This window comes from Pelobates fuscus, chromosome 13, assembly GCF_036172605.1.
Source record: "Pelobates fuscus isolate aPelFus1 chromosome 13, aPelFus1.pri, whole genome shotgun sequence".
Lineage (NCBI taxonomy): Eukaryota > Metazoa > Chordata > Amphibia > Anura > Pelobatidae > Pelobates > Pelobates fuscus.
In genome coordinates, this window is record NC_086329.1 from 97,535,634 (window position 1) to 97,550,465 (window position 14,832).

Below are 14,832 nucleotides of genomic sequence, written 5' to 3' on the forward strand. Positions count from 1 at the left end.
CAATATTTCACACAGAATCTGAAATGTTCGTATAAAAGCAAACATGCAATTATTATCACATACAGACGTTGTGACAAAAATAGATAATAAAAATGGCCAAATACCTTGCTTATAGGTGTTTGCAAGGACCCTAAAGACATTACTAGCAGTACGGATTACTAACAAATACCAACAGAATGTAAGAAGAATTGATACATAATGCCCATATACAGTAAATACAGTTAAATCATATATTTCTATACTGCAATACTGCTATTGCAAACTTTATTAATTTCTGGAATGCTAATATGATGCTAACAGTCAAACTGTAGATTCCATTCACTCCTACCTCACCTCCTCCCTGACTGTAGGAATGACAAGACCCATTGAAATTTTACTGGAAGCAGGAGTTGAGCTTAGATTTTTAGCAAACCCACTTTCATTATATCAGTGAATAGTGGCTTCTGGCAGAGAAATGTGTTCCTCTAATGGCTGGTAATAATAACTAGAGTATAAATGAGGGTGAGCAAGGCTTTATGGACTAAATCTCATTTTGCAAAACATGAAAATAAAAATGTTTCTGCTCTATTTTGGTAATGAAGGGGGTAACAAGCAAGTCCTACTATAGTTTTTACTTGTGATGCTGTCACATTGAGCTACACGCCTAGGGATTATACATCTTTCTAATTCTTAATAGTTCTGTTCATATTTGATCGAATGGACAAATCAACTAACGTCTTAGTTCAACATAGGGATTATTAAAAGCAGGCTGAGACTCTGCTCTGCGCGCAGACAGTATACCTGCAAGGGAAAGCATTAGTGTCCATTCCCTACCTTCAGTAAACATTATTTAAATCCCATCCCCGGCCAGCCTAGACCTCATAAATGCACTCTGAGCCAGTGAAATTGTCCAATTCGAATGCTTCTATATGAAAAGCATTGGATTGGACCAGCAGTGATGTTGGCATGGGGAGCTTTGCCTGGTGCTGAATTTCCGTTAAGTTTAGAATTTATTTTTAACTTTATAATCAGGGGAGGAGGACACTGACATTCCAATAGAGCATTCTAGATCAGAAAAGAAATACAATGAAAAGGTTTGGAATGTTTGGAGTAACCTTTTAAAAGTAAAGCACAGAGATGGAAGTGTGTGTCCGCGTGTCATTGTGTTTGTGCACTATGTGTGTTCCATTGTAATTGACCCCCCTGTGTCTTCAGAGATCTATCAAACAGTACAACTGTCCAATACAAGTCGTTACTCGAGTCCTTGGGTGTCAGTGTGGAACATCGAGGAAGCAGAATGGAGAGATTGAAGTGAAGAAGTGATCTGTGACAAGTATGAATTATTATTGTCCATAGTTAAGAAAGCCAGGGACACACTGACCAGCTTGATGTTCTGCCTACCTGATCTCCCTGAGACTGGTCGATTGTCGAATTAATTCATATATATATTCACAGCCAGTATCTGCAAAGTAGTTGAAGCTGAGGTTCAGACGTGTGAGGTTATTGTTTCCACTCAGTGAAACCAGTAGAGGAGCATGTTCATTGGTCAGCTTCGTGGCTCTCAACCTGCAGGGAAAACACCAGCACAGTCTGTTCATAAAGGCCACAGAAAAACAGAAAATACATCACTAAGGTTGGGGATTATTTGTGTTTATCACAGAAAGGAAGAAATATATTATTGTGTTAAATGCTCTTTAATAATATTATGCTATATTACCGTACAGTGCCAGGGAACGAGTGGATACATTTTTGTTGTTGTTTTTTTTTTTAAACATCAAGATTGCTCATATAAATCATCATGTAAATAAATTCTCTCTGTTGGTCACATTTTTAGACATTGTTGATTAATTAGCTTGTTCTACAGTAGGAGTTTTGAACAGGATCTAGGCCAGTTTGTAAGTGCAACTGATTCTGTCCAGTTAGTTGTTACACTTTAGCAACTGACTCACTCTGCCTATGAATTCTCTCACCACCTCTCCAGTTTCATGAAACTAGTCCGTCTGTCTACCGACACAAAATACACTCAAATTAACTCTTATAACAACATATATATGACACATGCCTCCCTTGAAAACCTCCTACAAAGCTCAGTACTCACGACAAATTCTCTATCTTGCAAGCATTGTTGGAAAGAACAGTCAACAAATTTTCTAACTCCGGACCCCCAAGCTTGTTTTTGGACAGATCTAGCGTTCTCAAGGACTGGTTGTCATAGAGGGCTGCGCCCAATGTGGAACAACACTCGTCTGTAAATGAATTATCTTTCAAACTGGAAAAACAGAAAAAGAAAGATTAATATAAAGTGTAAAATGTATTTCCAAACAAAACTGGCTTCCCATGTTAGATTGGTGGGTCCCCTCTAGGTCGTCCCAGGCCAGAATTAACTGCTAATAATACAGGAGTTTAGACAAGTATTATACTTTTCTCAGCACCATATTTCTTCTAGATTTTTAGTACAAATGAATCAATACGTAATTTTAAAATGTGACAGGGACATTGCACACAGACTATTTCAATGAGCTAAAGTGATCTGGGTGCGTATAGCGTTCCTGTAATGGGAAACTGTCACTTGTTTTGAAATTTGCACCATTGAATAAAACATTGAAAGCCAACTATAACTCCTGTTAACTTGTTTTTGTCATGTGATTCTCAATTTTCTTTACAATGTATATTAAAGATTTAGCATTTTATAAAAAATCTAATTCAGTTATTGCACAGCCCATTGATTTGGTCAAGGAGAAAGAGAAACAATCAGGGTTCACTATTCTTGCCTCAAATTTGAAATTTACTTTGAATTCTCATTTTAATGAATAACCCTGATTGTTTCTCTTCCACTATGTTAAAAGGTAGAAATAAATAATGTCGGGCGGCGCTGGCGAGGGAGCATTCCACTCTATTTCTCTAATACAATTTAGTACATCCCTTTGAGAAGGCCCCAAAGCAGAGGTGCCCAACCCGCAGCCCGCGGGTCACAAGCGTCACGGGACCACTAGCAGTGTAGCCCCGTTGCCAGGAGGTGATGGAGGCAAGGAGCACTTTACTTACTGTGCTTGTCCTGGACATCTCCCATGTGCTCCCTGCAGTGAGCCGGCCGCCGGGATATGACATCATCCCGGCATCACTGCTGTGCGCGCGAGGGACCTGTGCAGGAAGAGCACAGAGGAGGTTCCAGCTCAGCAGCAACTGCTAGCCATCAGGGACAGAGGATCCATTCCAGACCTCACAGAGCGAGGTAGGGAGGCTGGGTGTACCTCTTAGGTACAAAATGTGTATGCATGTAATTTTTGTGTATATTTTGGCAGTGTGTGTGTGTGTGTGTGTGGGTGGGTCTGTGTGTATGTCTGTGATTGTGTGAGTATGTGTTTGTTTTTCCTTTTTTACCTGAAGCCAAAGGTTTTTACGAGTGTAAACGATTTATAGTGTGTAAAAGAACTGTCCCCTCTGTCCCTTCTAAAGTAATTGAATTTGCATCCAATAGAACAAAAAAATATATACAAAATAAATGAATTTATTGGATGTAATTCAAAAAATGTAATCTACCTATCCGAGTGCCCTTGTGGCCTCCAATATGTAGGAATGACTACTAGACGTCATAAAATACGTCTAAGTGAACACTGTAGAAATATAAAAAAAAGGATACTTAAACCATTCAGTGTCTAAACATTTTATTAAACATAACAGTGACCCAAAATGTTTAAAATGTATAGGTATTAAAAAGTGTATAATTTCATGGAGAGGAGGAAATATGAAAAATATTTTAGGTAAAACAGAAATGGAATGGGTATATAATTTACAAACTCTAACCCCTTGTGGTCTAAATGCAGAATTTGATCTGTTTGATTTTTTATAAATATCAGTAGTTTTCTATTTTTATTTTATATCTATCCATTTTAATATCATAATACTCTCTTTTTATATTATTATTTATTCCGGTTTATGTTTGTATTTATGTAAATTATTTCCTGTATTAATATATGCATTGTCTCTATCTGCACCACTCCCCCAATGGAGCTGTAATCTCCCCTTGCCCTCCCCAATATGGCAGCCATCAGTTGCGGCTACTTTATCTTCCAAACAATGACCTCCCCAATATGGCCGCCACTATTTTCGGTCACTATTTGACCTTCACAATATGCCTGACGCAATATGGCCGACGGCATCCACATTGGCTATGTAATCATTTACTACATATCCCATGTAGCATTGCAACCAATTACACACCCACGTCACGTGACCAACTTCCATATGCTATTTTCACTTAATGCAACCCTAGTTTTGTATAGCATTTATGATATTTAACCTCTGTACTACACTAAGAATACACTTCATACATCATGGAAAAATGTGTCAAAGGTGAAACGCGTGATGGACATTTAATATTGTGTATTTTAACTTATTAAAGGTTTTTTGGTGACCTTTGTGTGCCAATCTACTTTTGTGCCAATCTACTTTCCCTGGTAATTTTAAGTTTTATACTTCAAGTAATCCCAAGGTGGGGATAATACCACCAACGCTGTGTTCATAGAGCAGTCAGCCTGCTCTATCCTTGTAGGTATAATTTTACTTCATTTTATTAGAGATTACGCTATTTTATTGAGAGCACTATCTTTTGCCTTTTTTATTCCTTCCCGAGTGTGTGGCCGTGGTGGACATTTGCTGCATATCCTTTAAAGTTGGGATTATACCGCTGTACGCCCATACTGCTAGAGCTGGCTAGAGCTCTTCTAAATGTAAGTGTTCCATCGTTATCTTGTACTTTTATCTGATTGGATTATAGTGTCTGCACTATCACCTGTTCCTGTTTCCTGTCTTTTATATAATCTTGGTGTGAACGTGGTTGACAGTTGACGTTTATCCTTTAAAGCAGGGATTATACCACTGTATGCAGGGGCGTATTAGCCGCGAGGCAAACAAGGCATTTGCCTTGGGCGGCATTTTCCAGGGGGCGGCAAAAAACGCCGCCCCCAAATGCCCAAGGCAAATGTCTTGTTAGCCTTGCGGCTAACAGACATGCTGGGCTGGTTGCTGGGCGGCCGGCGAGGGAGCTCTTCCCCTGAGCTCTCTGCTCAGCTCCCTCGCGCGCCGCCCACAGAGTGAGACTGGGAGCCGGAGGGAGCTGAGCAGAGAGCTCAGGGGAAGAGCTCCCTCGCCGGCCGCCCAGCCTGCCCGCCAGTGCAGTCCTGCAGCCACTGGACCACCAGGGAATGGGAGAACCCCCCCACCCCCAGCATTCCCAAAGGTAAGGAGGCGGGGGGGGGGGGTAAATAAAAAAAAAAATGTGTTAATGTGAGTGTGTGTGTGTGTCTCTGACTGTGTGTGTGTGTGTGTGTGTGTGTGTGTCTGTGACTGTGTGTGTTAGTGTGTGTGTGTGTGTGTCTGTTAGTGTGTGTGTGTCTGTTAGTGTGTGTGTCCGACTGTGTGTGTTTGTTAGTGTGTTTGTCTCACTGTGTGTGTCTGTTAGTGTGTGTGTGTGTGTCCGACTGTGTGTGTTTGTTAGTGTGTGTCAGACTGTGTGTGTTTGTTAGTGTGTGTGTCTCACTGTGTGTGTCTGTTAGTGTGTGTGTCCAACTGTGTGTGTTTGTTAGTGTGTGTGTCTGACTGTGTGTGTGTGTTTGTTAGTGTGTGTGTGTCCGACTGTGTGTGTTTGTTAGTGTGTGTGTCCGACTGTGTGTGTTTGTTAGTGTGTGTGTCTCACTGTGTGTGTCTGTTAGTGTGTGTGTGTGTCCGACTGTGTGTGTTTGTTAGTGTGTGTGTGTGTGTGTGTCCGACTGTGTGTGTCCGACTGTGTGTGTCTGTTAGCTAGTGTATGCGTATCTGTCAGTGAATGTGTGTGTATTTAGAAGGCGGGGCAGGGGGGGAAGGGGGGGAAGGGTTGGGTGGGGGTGGCGCGCGCGCGCGGGGTGGCTGAGTTTTGTCCTGCCTAGGGCAGCACAAAACCAAGATACACCACTGGCTGTATGCCTATACTGCTAGAGCTGGCTATAGCTCTTCCAAATGTGAGTGTCCCATCGTTACCTTTTCCTTATATTAGAGCCTGTACTCAACTAGCTACACTATCACCTATCCCTGTCTTTTGTATTCCATATTATCTTTGGTCAAGCTGAATTGAGGACAGTACATCCTATCAAGCACTGACTTTTTCATCTTTGGATTATAAAAACTTTCTTTGTGAGATTTTTGCACCAGATCTATTTCCTCTTTTGTGCCAAATAAGTTGTACTATTAGTGTTTACCTGTGGCGCAGCCCTTACCTTTTCTTTTGTTCTTCAAGTATGTGTTTGAGTCTGTGGTTGTCTGTGTATGTCTGTGATTATGTTTTTGTATGTATGTGATTGTGTGTATGGGTCTGATTGTGTGTGCATATGTTTGTGTGTATAAGGGTGTGTGTGTGACTGTGTTTAGGTCTTTAATTGTGTGTGTTTATAGGTCTGTGATTATATGTGCATGTGTGGGTCTGTGATTGTGTGTATAAATCAGTGAGTGTGTGTGTGTATGTGATTGTGTGTAAAGGGCTTTGTTTGTATGTGTGTGTGGGTCTGTGATTGTGTGTATGTCTGTATGTGTGTACATCTGTGATTATGTGTGTGTATGTATGTGACTGTGTATCGCTCTATGACTATATATGTGTATGTCTGTGATTGTGTGTGTGTGTATTTGTAATTGTGTGTATAGGTCTGTGACTGTGATTATCTGTGCATATGTATATACATATATATGTTAGTATCCTAAGTTGGTATCCTTAAATATGGCAATCCCACATAAGGATATAAAATAAGGTAGGTGTCTACTAAACAAATTTAAGAAAAGGGCTTTTGGAGTTTTATTATATAATTTATGTTATAGATTTTATGTGCGGCCCAAGGCAATTTCTCTGCATTCAATGCGGCCCAGGGAAGCCAAAAGGTTGGACACCCATGCCTTAAAGGCTGATCGTTTATCATATTTTAAAGGGAAAGATTCACCTCAGGTTCTGCATTTTACAAGCAGGATTAGTTAATATCCGGTAAATAAACTTCACGTCTGTATCTTTTAGGTCATTGTTGTCGAGTCTGCAGAGAATAAGCAATAGAATCAGGGGAAACAAAAATAATTTGCTGATAAAACAAAATTACACAATGCATACATTTCCATTTTTTTATTTTAACAATAAATTATTTTTAATTCTAAAATATTTCTTACAGTCCATCTTACTGTCGTGTATAAAAAAAAATTGTTATAATAATTTAACCACTGGCCCATAAAATGTTTGTTACATTATATATAAAAATATATTAAAAATAAACAATTTAAAAAAGTTTATCTGCCATTACAAAAATCTAAATATTATTGAACTAGGGTTGATGTTGACTCGTACCTGAGCTCCATGACATTATGTAGGATGGTATAAAGTCTCTCCAAGCCCTCAGTCTGAATAAAACAAGAGTCCAGGTCAACAAGTTCTGGATCCCGGCAACATTCTAGAATAAATGCCAGCACAGTGCAATCCAGTGGCGCCAGGTGAAATTCAGAGAACTGCAATGTTTTGTTTGCTCCAAGACAGTGGGACACTAATGCCCGGTTGCGGGACTCAAAAAGACTGGCAAACATATTCAGGATCTTTCTTTTGTCATCACTTTCTCTATCTTGTCTCACATTCATACTAAAAGTGTTACTGAGCCAATTGATGACATCCACTGACGTCTTAGGGGAGAAATCTCCTAAGTGTTGTCGTAAGACTGCACGGGTGTTACTATCAGAGAGTCCACAGAGAAAACGAAGGAACATTTCACCACGGCCATCTTGGAAATGCCTGGCTTTATCTATAGATTCCTGCAACTTCTCATGAGAATAGTCAAGGTAATGAACTAAGGCAGCCAAAAACTCCTGAAAAGTGAGATGGAAAAAGGAAACAGTCACATTGGGGGCTTGACCTGACTCAACCATAAAACTCGACAAACGTTGTGAGGAATAGTTTACACCGAATGTCTCCAAATTACGGGCTTCAAATCCTAGAACGCGTTCCATCACTCCGTATTCAGCCATCCATCCAAGGGACGTCAACAGCGCTCGTGGCGGGCTGGCATTTTTGCTGTGATTAGTTAATATATTTGCAATAAAAGTCACAAAGAGTTGTGTTACTGTTTTTGGTAACATGTCAAAACACTTCTCTTGAGTTTCTTTGAAACAGGTTGACAGTACTGTGCAAAGTATCCAGCAATATGATGGGATGTAGCAGAAAGTATAGAGAATACCATTTTCCCTCACATAATTAAAAGCCATTTCTGACTTTTTTTCATCAATAAAAATTTGTCAAAATATAACTTTCTTTCTTTTGGGAAAAAGCCCATGATTTCAGACACTCGTTGGAAGTTTTTGGTCTCGATCAAAGCCAGTTCTGTTGGTCGACTTGTTATTAAGACATAGCAGCCCTTGAGAAGAGACTGTTTCACTAAACTTACTACAAGAACGCTTAGACTTTCCTGAATTTGTGGACTGGTGCACAGGCGTTCGGATCTGAAATCCATTTGTTGGACACTTTCATCAAGACCATCAAAGATAAAAAGTAAATTTGCAGGGTCACTCAAGATTGTTTTAAGCTTGGTCTGTAGATATGGATATTCTGTCAGGATTAAATCCTCCAAGCTCAACTCTTTCAAGTCATTAAGAAAACGAAATTTAAAGAAGAAGACAAAAGAAAACCTCTGATAGAGCTCCCCCCTTACCCAGTCAAAAACAAACTTCTGCATTAGGGTAGTTTTTCCCACACCAGGTACGCCACTAATTAGAACTGAGTGTGGCAAACATGATGATCGGTGGCACCAACGGAAAAGCTTGTTTGGGGAAATCCGCTCCAACTTTATATGGGTTGCTTGCAAGTAATGCTCATGCACTCCTCCAGTGTCAATAACTTCATGTTGGTTGCGTGTTCTGAACTGTTTTGTAGACACCACAATCACATCCAAATAGCGATCTGAAATTTGGAATTTTTGCTGTGGGTGAGAAGATCCTGGGGCTTGATGCTCTACCAGCTGCTGTGTTTTCTCCAGGAGATTTTGCCTATGCAGGGCCTGGATGTCTGGACAATGTACAAAACAAGGAACAGTTTTAGAAACTATACAATTTTTCTTATAATTCCAAATTACTGCTTAGAGAATTGTTATTTCACCAAATATGTTTGCGTTCTGCGCAAAAGAGGGCAGCAGGTGATCACAAGACCGTGCTTAATAACATTCTAATAACATCCTTTTGGTTTTCAAAAACTATGGGGTAACTCTTATGACACAGTTGTTATTACAATTTACTATTTCTTGAAACATCATCCAAAAGTATTAGACGCCAGTACAAACATACCTTTCCTCACTTTCTAGCTCGGTATATCCAAGAGAAGTTAACAACTTGTGCAATGAATAATCAAACTGCATATTTCAGAATTTTTTGCCCATTTTACTCTATTATTTACTTTTCTGAATTTAACAGATTTATAAGAAATGAAACAGTGACTGGGTTATTAAATAAAGGGAGAATTAATATATGTTCTTTTAATTCATGTGTTCCGTTTATTCCCCTATCATATTTAACACTTTACTAATTTAATGCACTTATTTTAATTATATTTGGTATTTTACGTGAGTCTATCATGCTTTATACATTCAGATTTTTGTTTTTAGTTTTTAAGTTATTGTAATTTTCTTTTTAATTTTCTTTTACTTCACTAGCTGGCGCTATTCACCATTCTGCTAGTATATTCTACACTACAAATTCATATTGCGCTCATACAGCACAGCCCTTGCCTTTGCCAAACAGTCATACTTTTCTTCTCTTATTCGCTCATGCTCTCGCAATCCCAGGCGGCTCTTTGATACCTTTAACTCTCTTCTTCGCCCTGCTGCGGCCACCCCCCAAACTAACCTTACAGCCGATAGTTTTGCATGCTACTTTACTGACAAGATTGAACAGCTAAGGAAAGAATTCTCACCACCTTGCCCCTCACTTTCTCAACCTCACCTGGTTCATGCCTCTCCAACCCTTCCGACCTTCTCCCAGGCTACTGAACAAGAGGTGGCTGTGCTTCTCCTTTCCTCTCGCCCCACCACTTGCCCGCTTGATCCTGTCCCGTCTCACCTTATCAAATCTCTCTTCTCTTGTCTTGTGCCCTCCTTAACACACATCTTCAACTGCTCTCTTTCTTCTGGTACTGTTCCTGCTGTCCTTTTACATGCTACTGTAGTACCCATCTTAAAGAAACCATGTCTCGACCCATCCACGCCTTCTAACTATCGTCCTATATCCCTGTTACCTTTTTCCTCAAAGCTTCTTGAAAGACTAGTCTTCACCCGTCTGGCCTGCTTATTCAACTCCAACTCTCTCCTTGACCCTCTTCAGTCCGGCTTCCGCCCCCTCCACTCTACTGAGACTGCCCTTATCAAAGTCACTAACGACATTATCACAGCTAAATCCAAAGGTCACTACTCCATACTAATTCTTCTTGACCTCTCCGCTGCTTTTGACACTGTTGATCATGTTCTCCTTCTCCAAACTCTTCAATCACTCGGTTTCTGTGACTCGTGGATTTCCTCTTATCTCTCCCAACGCTCATTCAGTGTCTCCTTTTCTAATGATACCTCCACCATTCGTTCTGTCTCAGTTGGAGTCCCCCAAGGCTCTGTCCTTGGTCCCCTTCTATTTTCTCTTTACACTGCCTCTCTTGGCAAACTTATTACCTCTTTCGGATTCCAATACCACCAGTACGCTGATTACACCCAGACATATCTCTCCTCCCCGGACCTCTCCCCAGATGTCCTGCAACGTGCCACCTCTTGCCTTTCTTCTATCTCTGATTGGATGTCCTCCTGCTTTCTGAAACTCAATCTTTCCAAAACAGAACTTCTAATATTAATCCTCCTCTCTCACTCTCCCTTCAGATTTGTGGTATCCATATCAGCCCATCCTTACAAGCACATTGTCTTGGTGTTACTTTTGATTCTGGCCTCACCTTTGAGCCTCACATCCGGTCTGTTGTCAAATCATGCCAATTCCACCTCAAAAACATCACCCGCATCCGCCCCTTTCTTACACAAGATGCTACTAAAGAGCTTGTCCATGCTCTATTGTAACTATTGTCTCTCTATTGTAATTCTATTGTCTCTCTTCTGTCCGCTGCTCGCACCCATACGGCCGACTTCTTGCGGGTGGCTCCCTTCCTATGGAATAGCCTGCCTACCGCCATCAGACTCTCCCCTAGTCTTCAATCATTTAAGAAGTGCCTTAAAACTCAATTCTTTAGGAAAGCCTACGGGCTCCCAGACTAACCTCTACCTCACTTACCTGTCTCTTGATCTCTCCTAAAGGGCAGCACTCTACTCTCTCTTCCAGGTCTGCTTCATCCCACCTAATCTGACGGCAATTTCCTGTCCTAATGTGTTTTATACCCCACCTCCTATAGACTGTAAGCTCGTTTGAGCAGGGCACTCTTCAACCCATCGTTTCTGTAAGTTTTCTTGTAATTGTCCTATTTACAGTTAAATCCCCCCTCTAATAATATTGTAAAGCGCTACGGACTCTGTTGGAGCTATATAAATGACAATAATAATAATAATATAATATATTAGCAGGAGCTTATTTATAAAATTCCTTTTAACCACCAGATGGCGATATCTGTCTTTTTCAAACTACACTCATATTTGTGTAGCCTGGATTGCTGCACATGGACGCCATCTTGGTGAAGCACGATCTTACCCTTCCTTTTTTTTGTGTGTTTTGTTTTGTTTTGTGTAATAAAGTTTTTTTTTTTTTTTTTTTTTTAAATTCTTTATTTTTGGTGCATAGGATAAACAGAACAAATAATCTGGCAATGCCCCAACAGCTGTTGCCGAGAGATCGTTTAACATAGATCAGTGTTAGTGAGGCATGTGTAACAATGCACATTTTGGTTTTTTAACCCCTTAACACCGCAGCCAAATGTACAAGTGTCAGGATCGGGACAGGGATCCAACACGCAGAGTACAAACAGTAGAAAGGTACGTATACCGGGCCTTAGAATGGCCGGACTAACGTACAGAGAATAATAGAGAATGGTCAGAGACAAGCCGAGGTCGAGGGAACGAGAAGACAGGTAAGCGAGAGACAAGCCGGGTCAGAGGGATAACAGAGATAAGCAGAATAGTACAACAAGCCGGGTCAGAACCAAAGAGAATACTAGAATACAAGAGCACTGAGTGACTAGACAAGCTAGAACCACGACAGGGCAATGAGCTGAAGAGAGAAGCAAGCTTAAATACCCTGAGTCCGGAGAGTAGACACGCCTCCGATGAGTGCTGATTAGACAAAGCCAATAGAGTGACAGGTCGCTCGGGATAGCGTCAAGACGTCACGTATCGAGCGTCATGTTAGAAAAGGAAGCGGATCCCTTGCTGCCAGCGTTTGAATGACTGGATGGAGTGCGAGGAACGGGAGAAATGGCCCGTCTAGATGGATAAACAACTAAGTCTCTACCCTTCTCAAAGGCAGAGACCTCAGGTACCCTGACAGTACCCCCCCTCTCAGATACGCCCACCGGGCGGAAGGAACCGGGACGAGAAGGAAAGCGGGAGTGAAACGCCCTGCGGAGACGAGGAGCATGAACGTCCTCCTGAGGTACCCAGCTCCTCTCCTCAGGACCATATCCCTTCCAGTTGACCAGATACTGTAATCCTCCCCGGGAGAATCGGGAATTGATAATGGAGTTGACCTCGTACTCCTCCTGACCATCCACCTGAACAGAACGAGGTGAGGAAACCTTAGAGGAAAATCTGTTGCAAATCAGTGGTTTCAGCAAAGACACATGAAAGGAGTTGGGAATACGTAAGGCCGATGGCAGGGCTAGGCGATACGCAACCGGGTTGATACGAGACAAAACCCTGTAAGGACCTATGTACCGAGGCGCAAATTTCATAGAGGGAACTTTTAAACGAATGTTCTTAGTACTCAGCCATACTCTATCCCCAGGAACAAAAACTGGTGCCGCCCTTCTGTGTTTATCAGCGTGTTTTTTGAACAACATAGAGTTATGCAGGAGAATTTGACGAGTCTGATCCCACAACTTCTTCAGATTGGCGACATGATCATCAACCGACGGTACTCCCTGGGAAGGAGAGACCGAAGGAAAAATGGAAGGATGAAAGCCATAGTTCATGAAGAAGGGGCTAGAACGAGTAGAATCACAAACGAGATTATTGTGTGCGAACTCTGCCCAAGGAATCAAACCGACCCAATCATCCTGGTGTTCGGAAACAAAGCAGCGCAGATATTGTTCAATCTTTTGATTAGTACGCTCCGCGGCTCCGTTAGACTGAGGGTGATATGCAGAGGAAAAGTTCAATTTGATACCTAATTGAGAACAGAAGGATCTCCAGAATCGTGAGACAAATTGAGAGCCTCTATCAGAAACGATTTCAGAAGGTATCCCATGTAAGCGAAAAACTTCTCTCGCAAAAATCTCCGCCAATTCAGGAGACGTGGGAAGTTTAGGCAACGGCACAAAATGAGCCATCTTAGTGAATCTATCAACCACCGTGAGAATAACAGTCTGTCTCTTGGAAGCAGGTAAATCCACAATAAAGTCCATGGCCAAACAGGACCATGGTTTCTCAGGAATGTCCAAGGGGAGCAACAAACCACAAGGGGATGCGTGAGGCTGTTTAGTCCTGGTACAAGTCTCACAAGCTCCGACGAACTCCTTAATATCCTTTCGCAAGGAAGGCCACCAGAAATCCTTGGAGATCAGGGAATAAGTCTTGCGAATGCCAGGATGAACAGCCACCTTGCTTTCGTGGAAACACTGTAAGAGTTCCAGTTGGAGTTCAGGAGGAACAAATTTTCTTCCCTCAGGAGTCTGTCCAGGTGCCAGATGTTGTAAGTTCAGGATCTGGGCAAGCAACGGAGAATGGATTTTGAGACTTGTGTTAGCAATAATATTGCATTGGGGTACAATAGAGGACAGAACCGGTTCAGAAGAAGCCAAAGGTTCATATTGGCGAGATAGAGCATCGGCTTTAGAATTCTTCGAACCAGGCCTATAAGTAAGGACATAATTGAAATGGGTGAGGAATAACGACCAACGAGCTTGCCTGGAAGACAATCGCTTGGCCTCTCCAATATAGGACAAGTTCTTGTGATCCGTTAAAATAGTAACAGGATGTAATGTCCCCTCCAATAAATGTCTCCATTCTTTTAAAGCCTTGATAACAGCTAGTAGTTCTCTGTCACCAATGTCATATCTGCTCTCAGTACCAGACAATTTTTTAGAAAAAAATCCACATGGATGTAACGGTTTATCCACACCTAACCTTTGGGATAGGATAGCACCTATGCCAGTCTCCGAGGCGTCTACCTCCAGTAGGAAAGGAAGAGTGGTATTAGGGTGAACTAAAATTGGGGCGGAAGCAAAAAGCTCCTTGAGAGTTTTGAAAGCAAGGAGAGCTTCCGTAGACCAATTCTTAGTATCAGCCCCCTGTTTGGTCATATTGGTGATGGGCGCAATAATAGAAGAATATCCCTTAATAAAGCGCCTATAATAATTGGAGAACCCAATAAATCTCTGAACGGCCTTAAGACCCTTGGGCAGAGGCCAATCTAGAATGGACTGGAGTTTATCCGGGTCCATCTTAAATCCCTCCCCAGAGATCACATAACCGAGGAAGTTTACTTGGGATTGATCGAAACTACATTTCTCCAATTTGCAGTACAGCCCATGTTGAAGAAGTTTGTGCAAAACCCTTCTGACTTGTTCGTGGTGAATCTCAATCTCTCTAGAATGTATGAGTATATCATCTAGGTATACAATGACACACTCATGCTGAAATTCCCTAAGAACCTCATTTATCAGATCCTGGAATA

General features: G+C 41.5%; 1 pseudogene; it reads right to left on the reverse strand.

The window, feature by feature from the left end:
• LOC134583073 (NACHT, LRR and PYD domains-containing protein 12-like) overlaps positions 1-14,832 on the reverse strand; it is a 63,546-nt pseudogene that overhangs the window by 4,947 nt on the left and 43,767 nt on the right.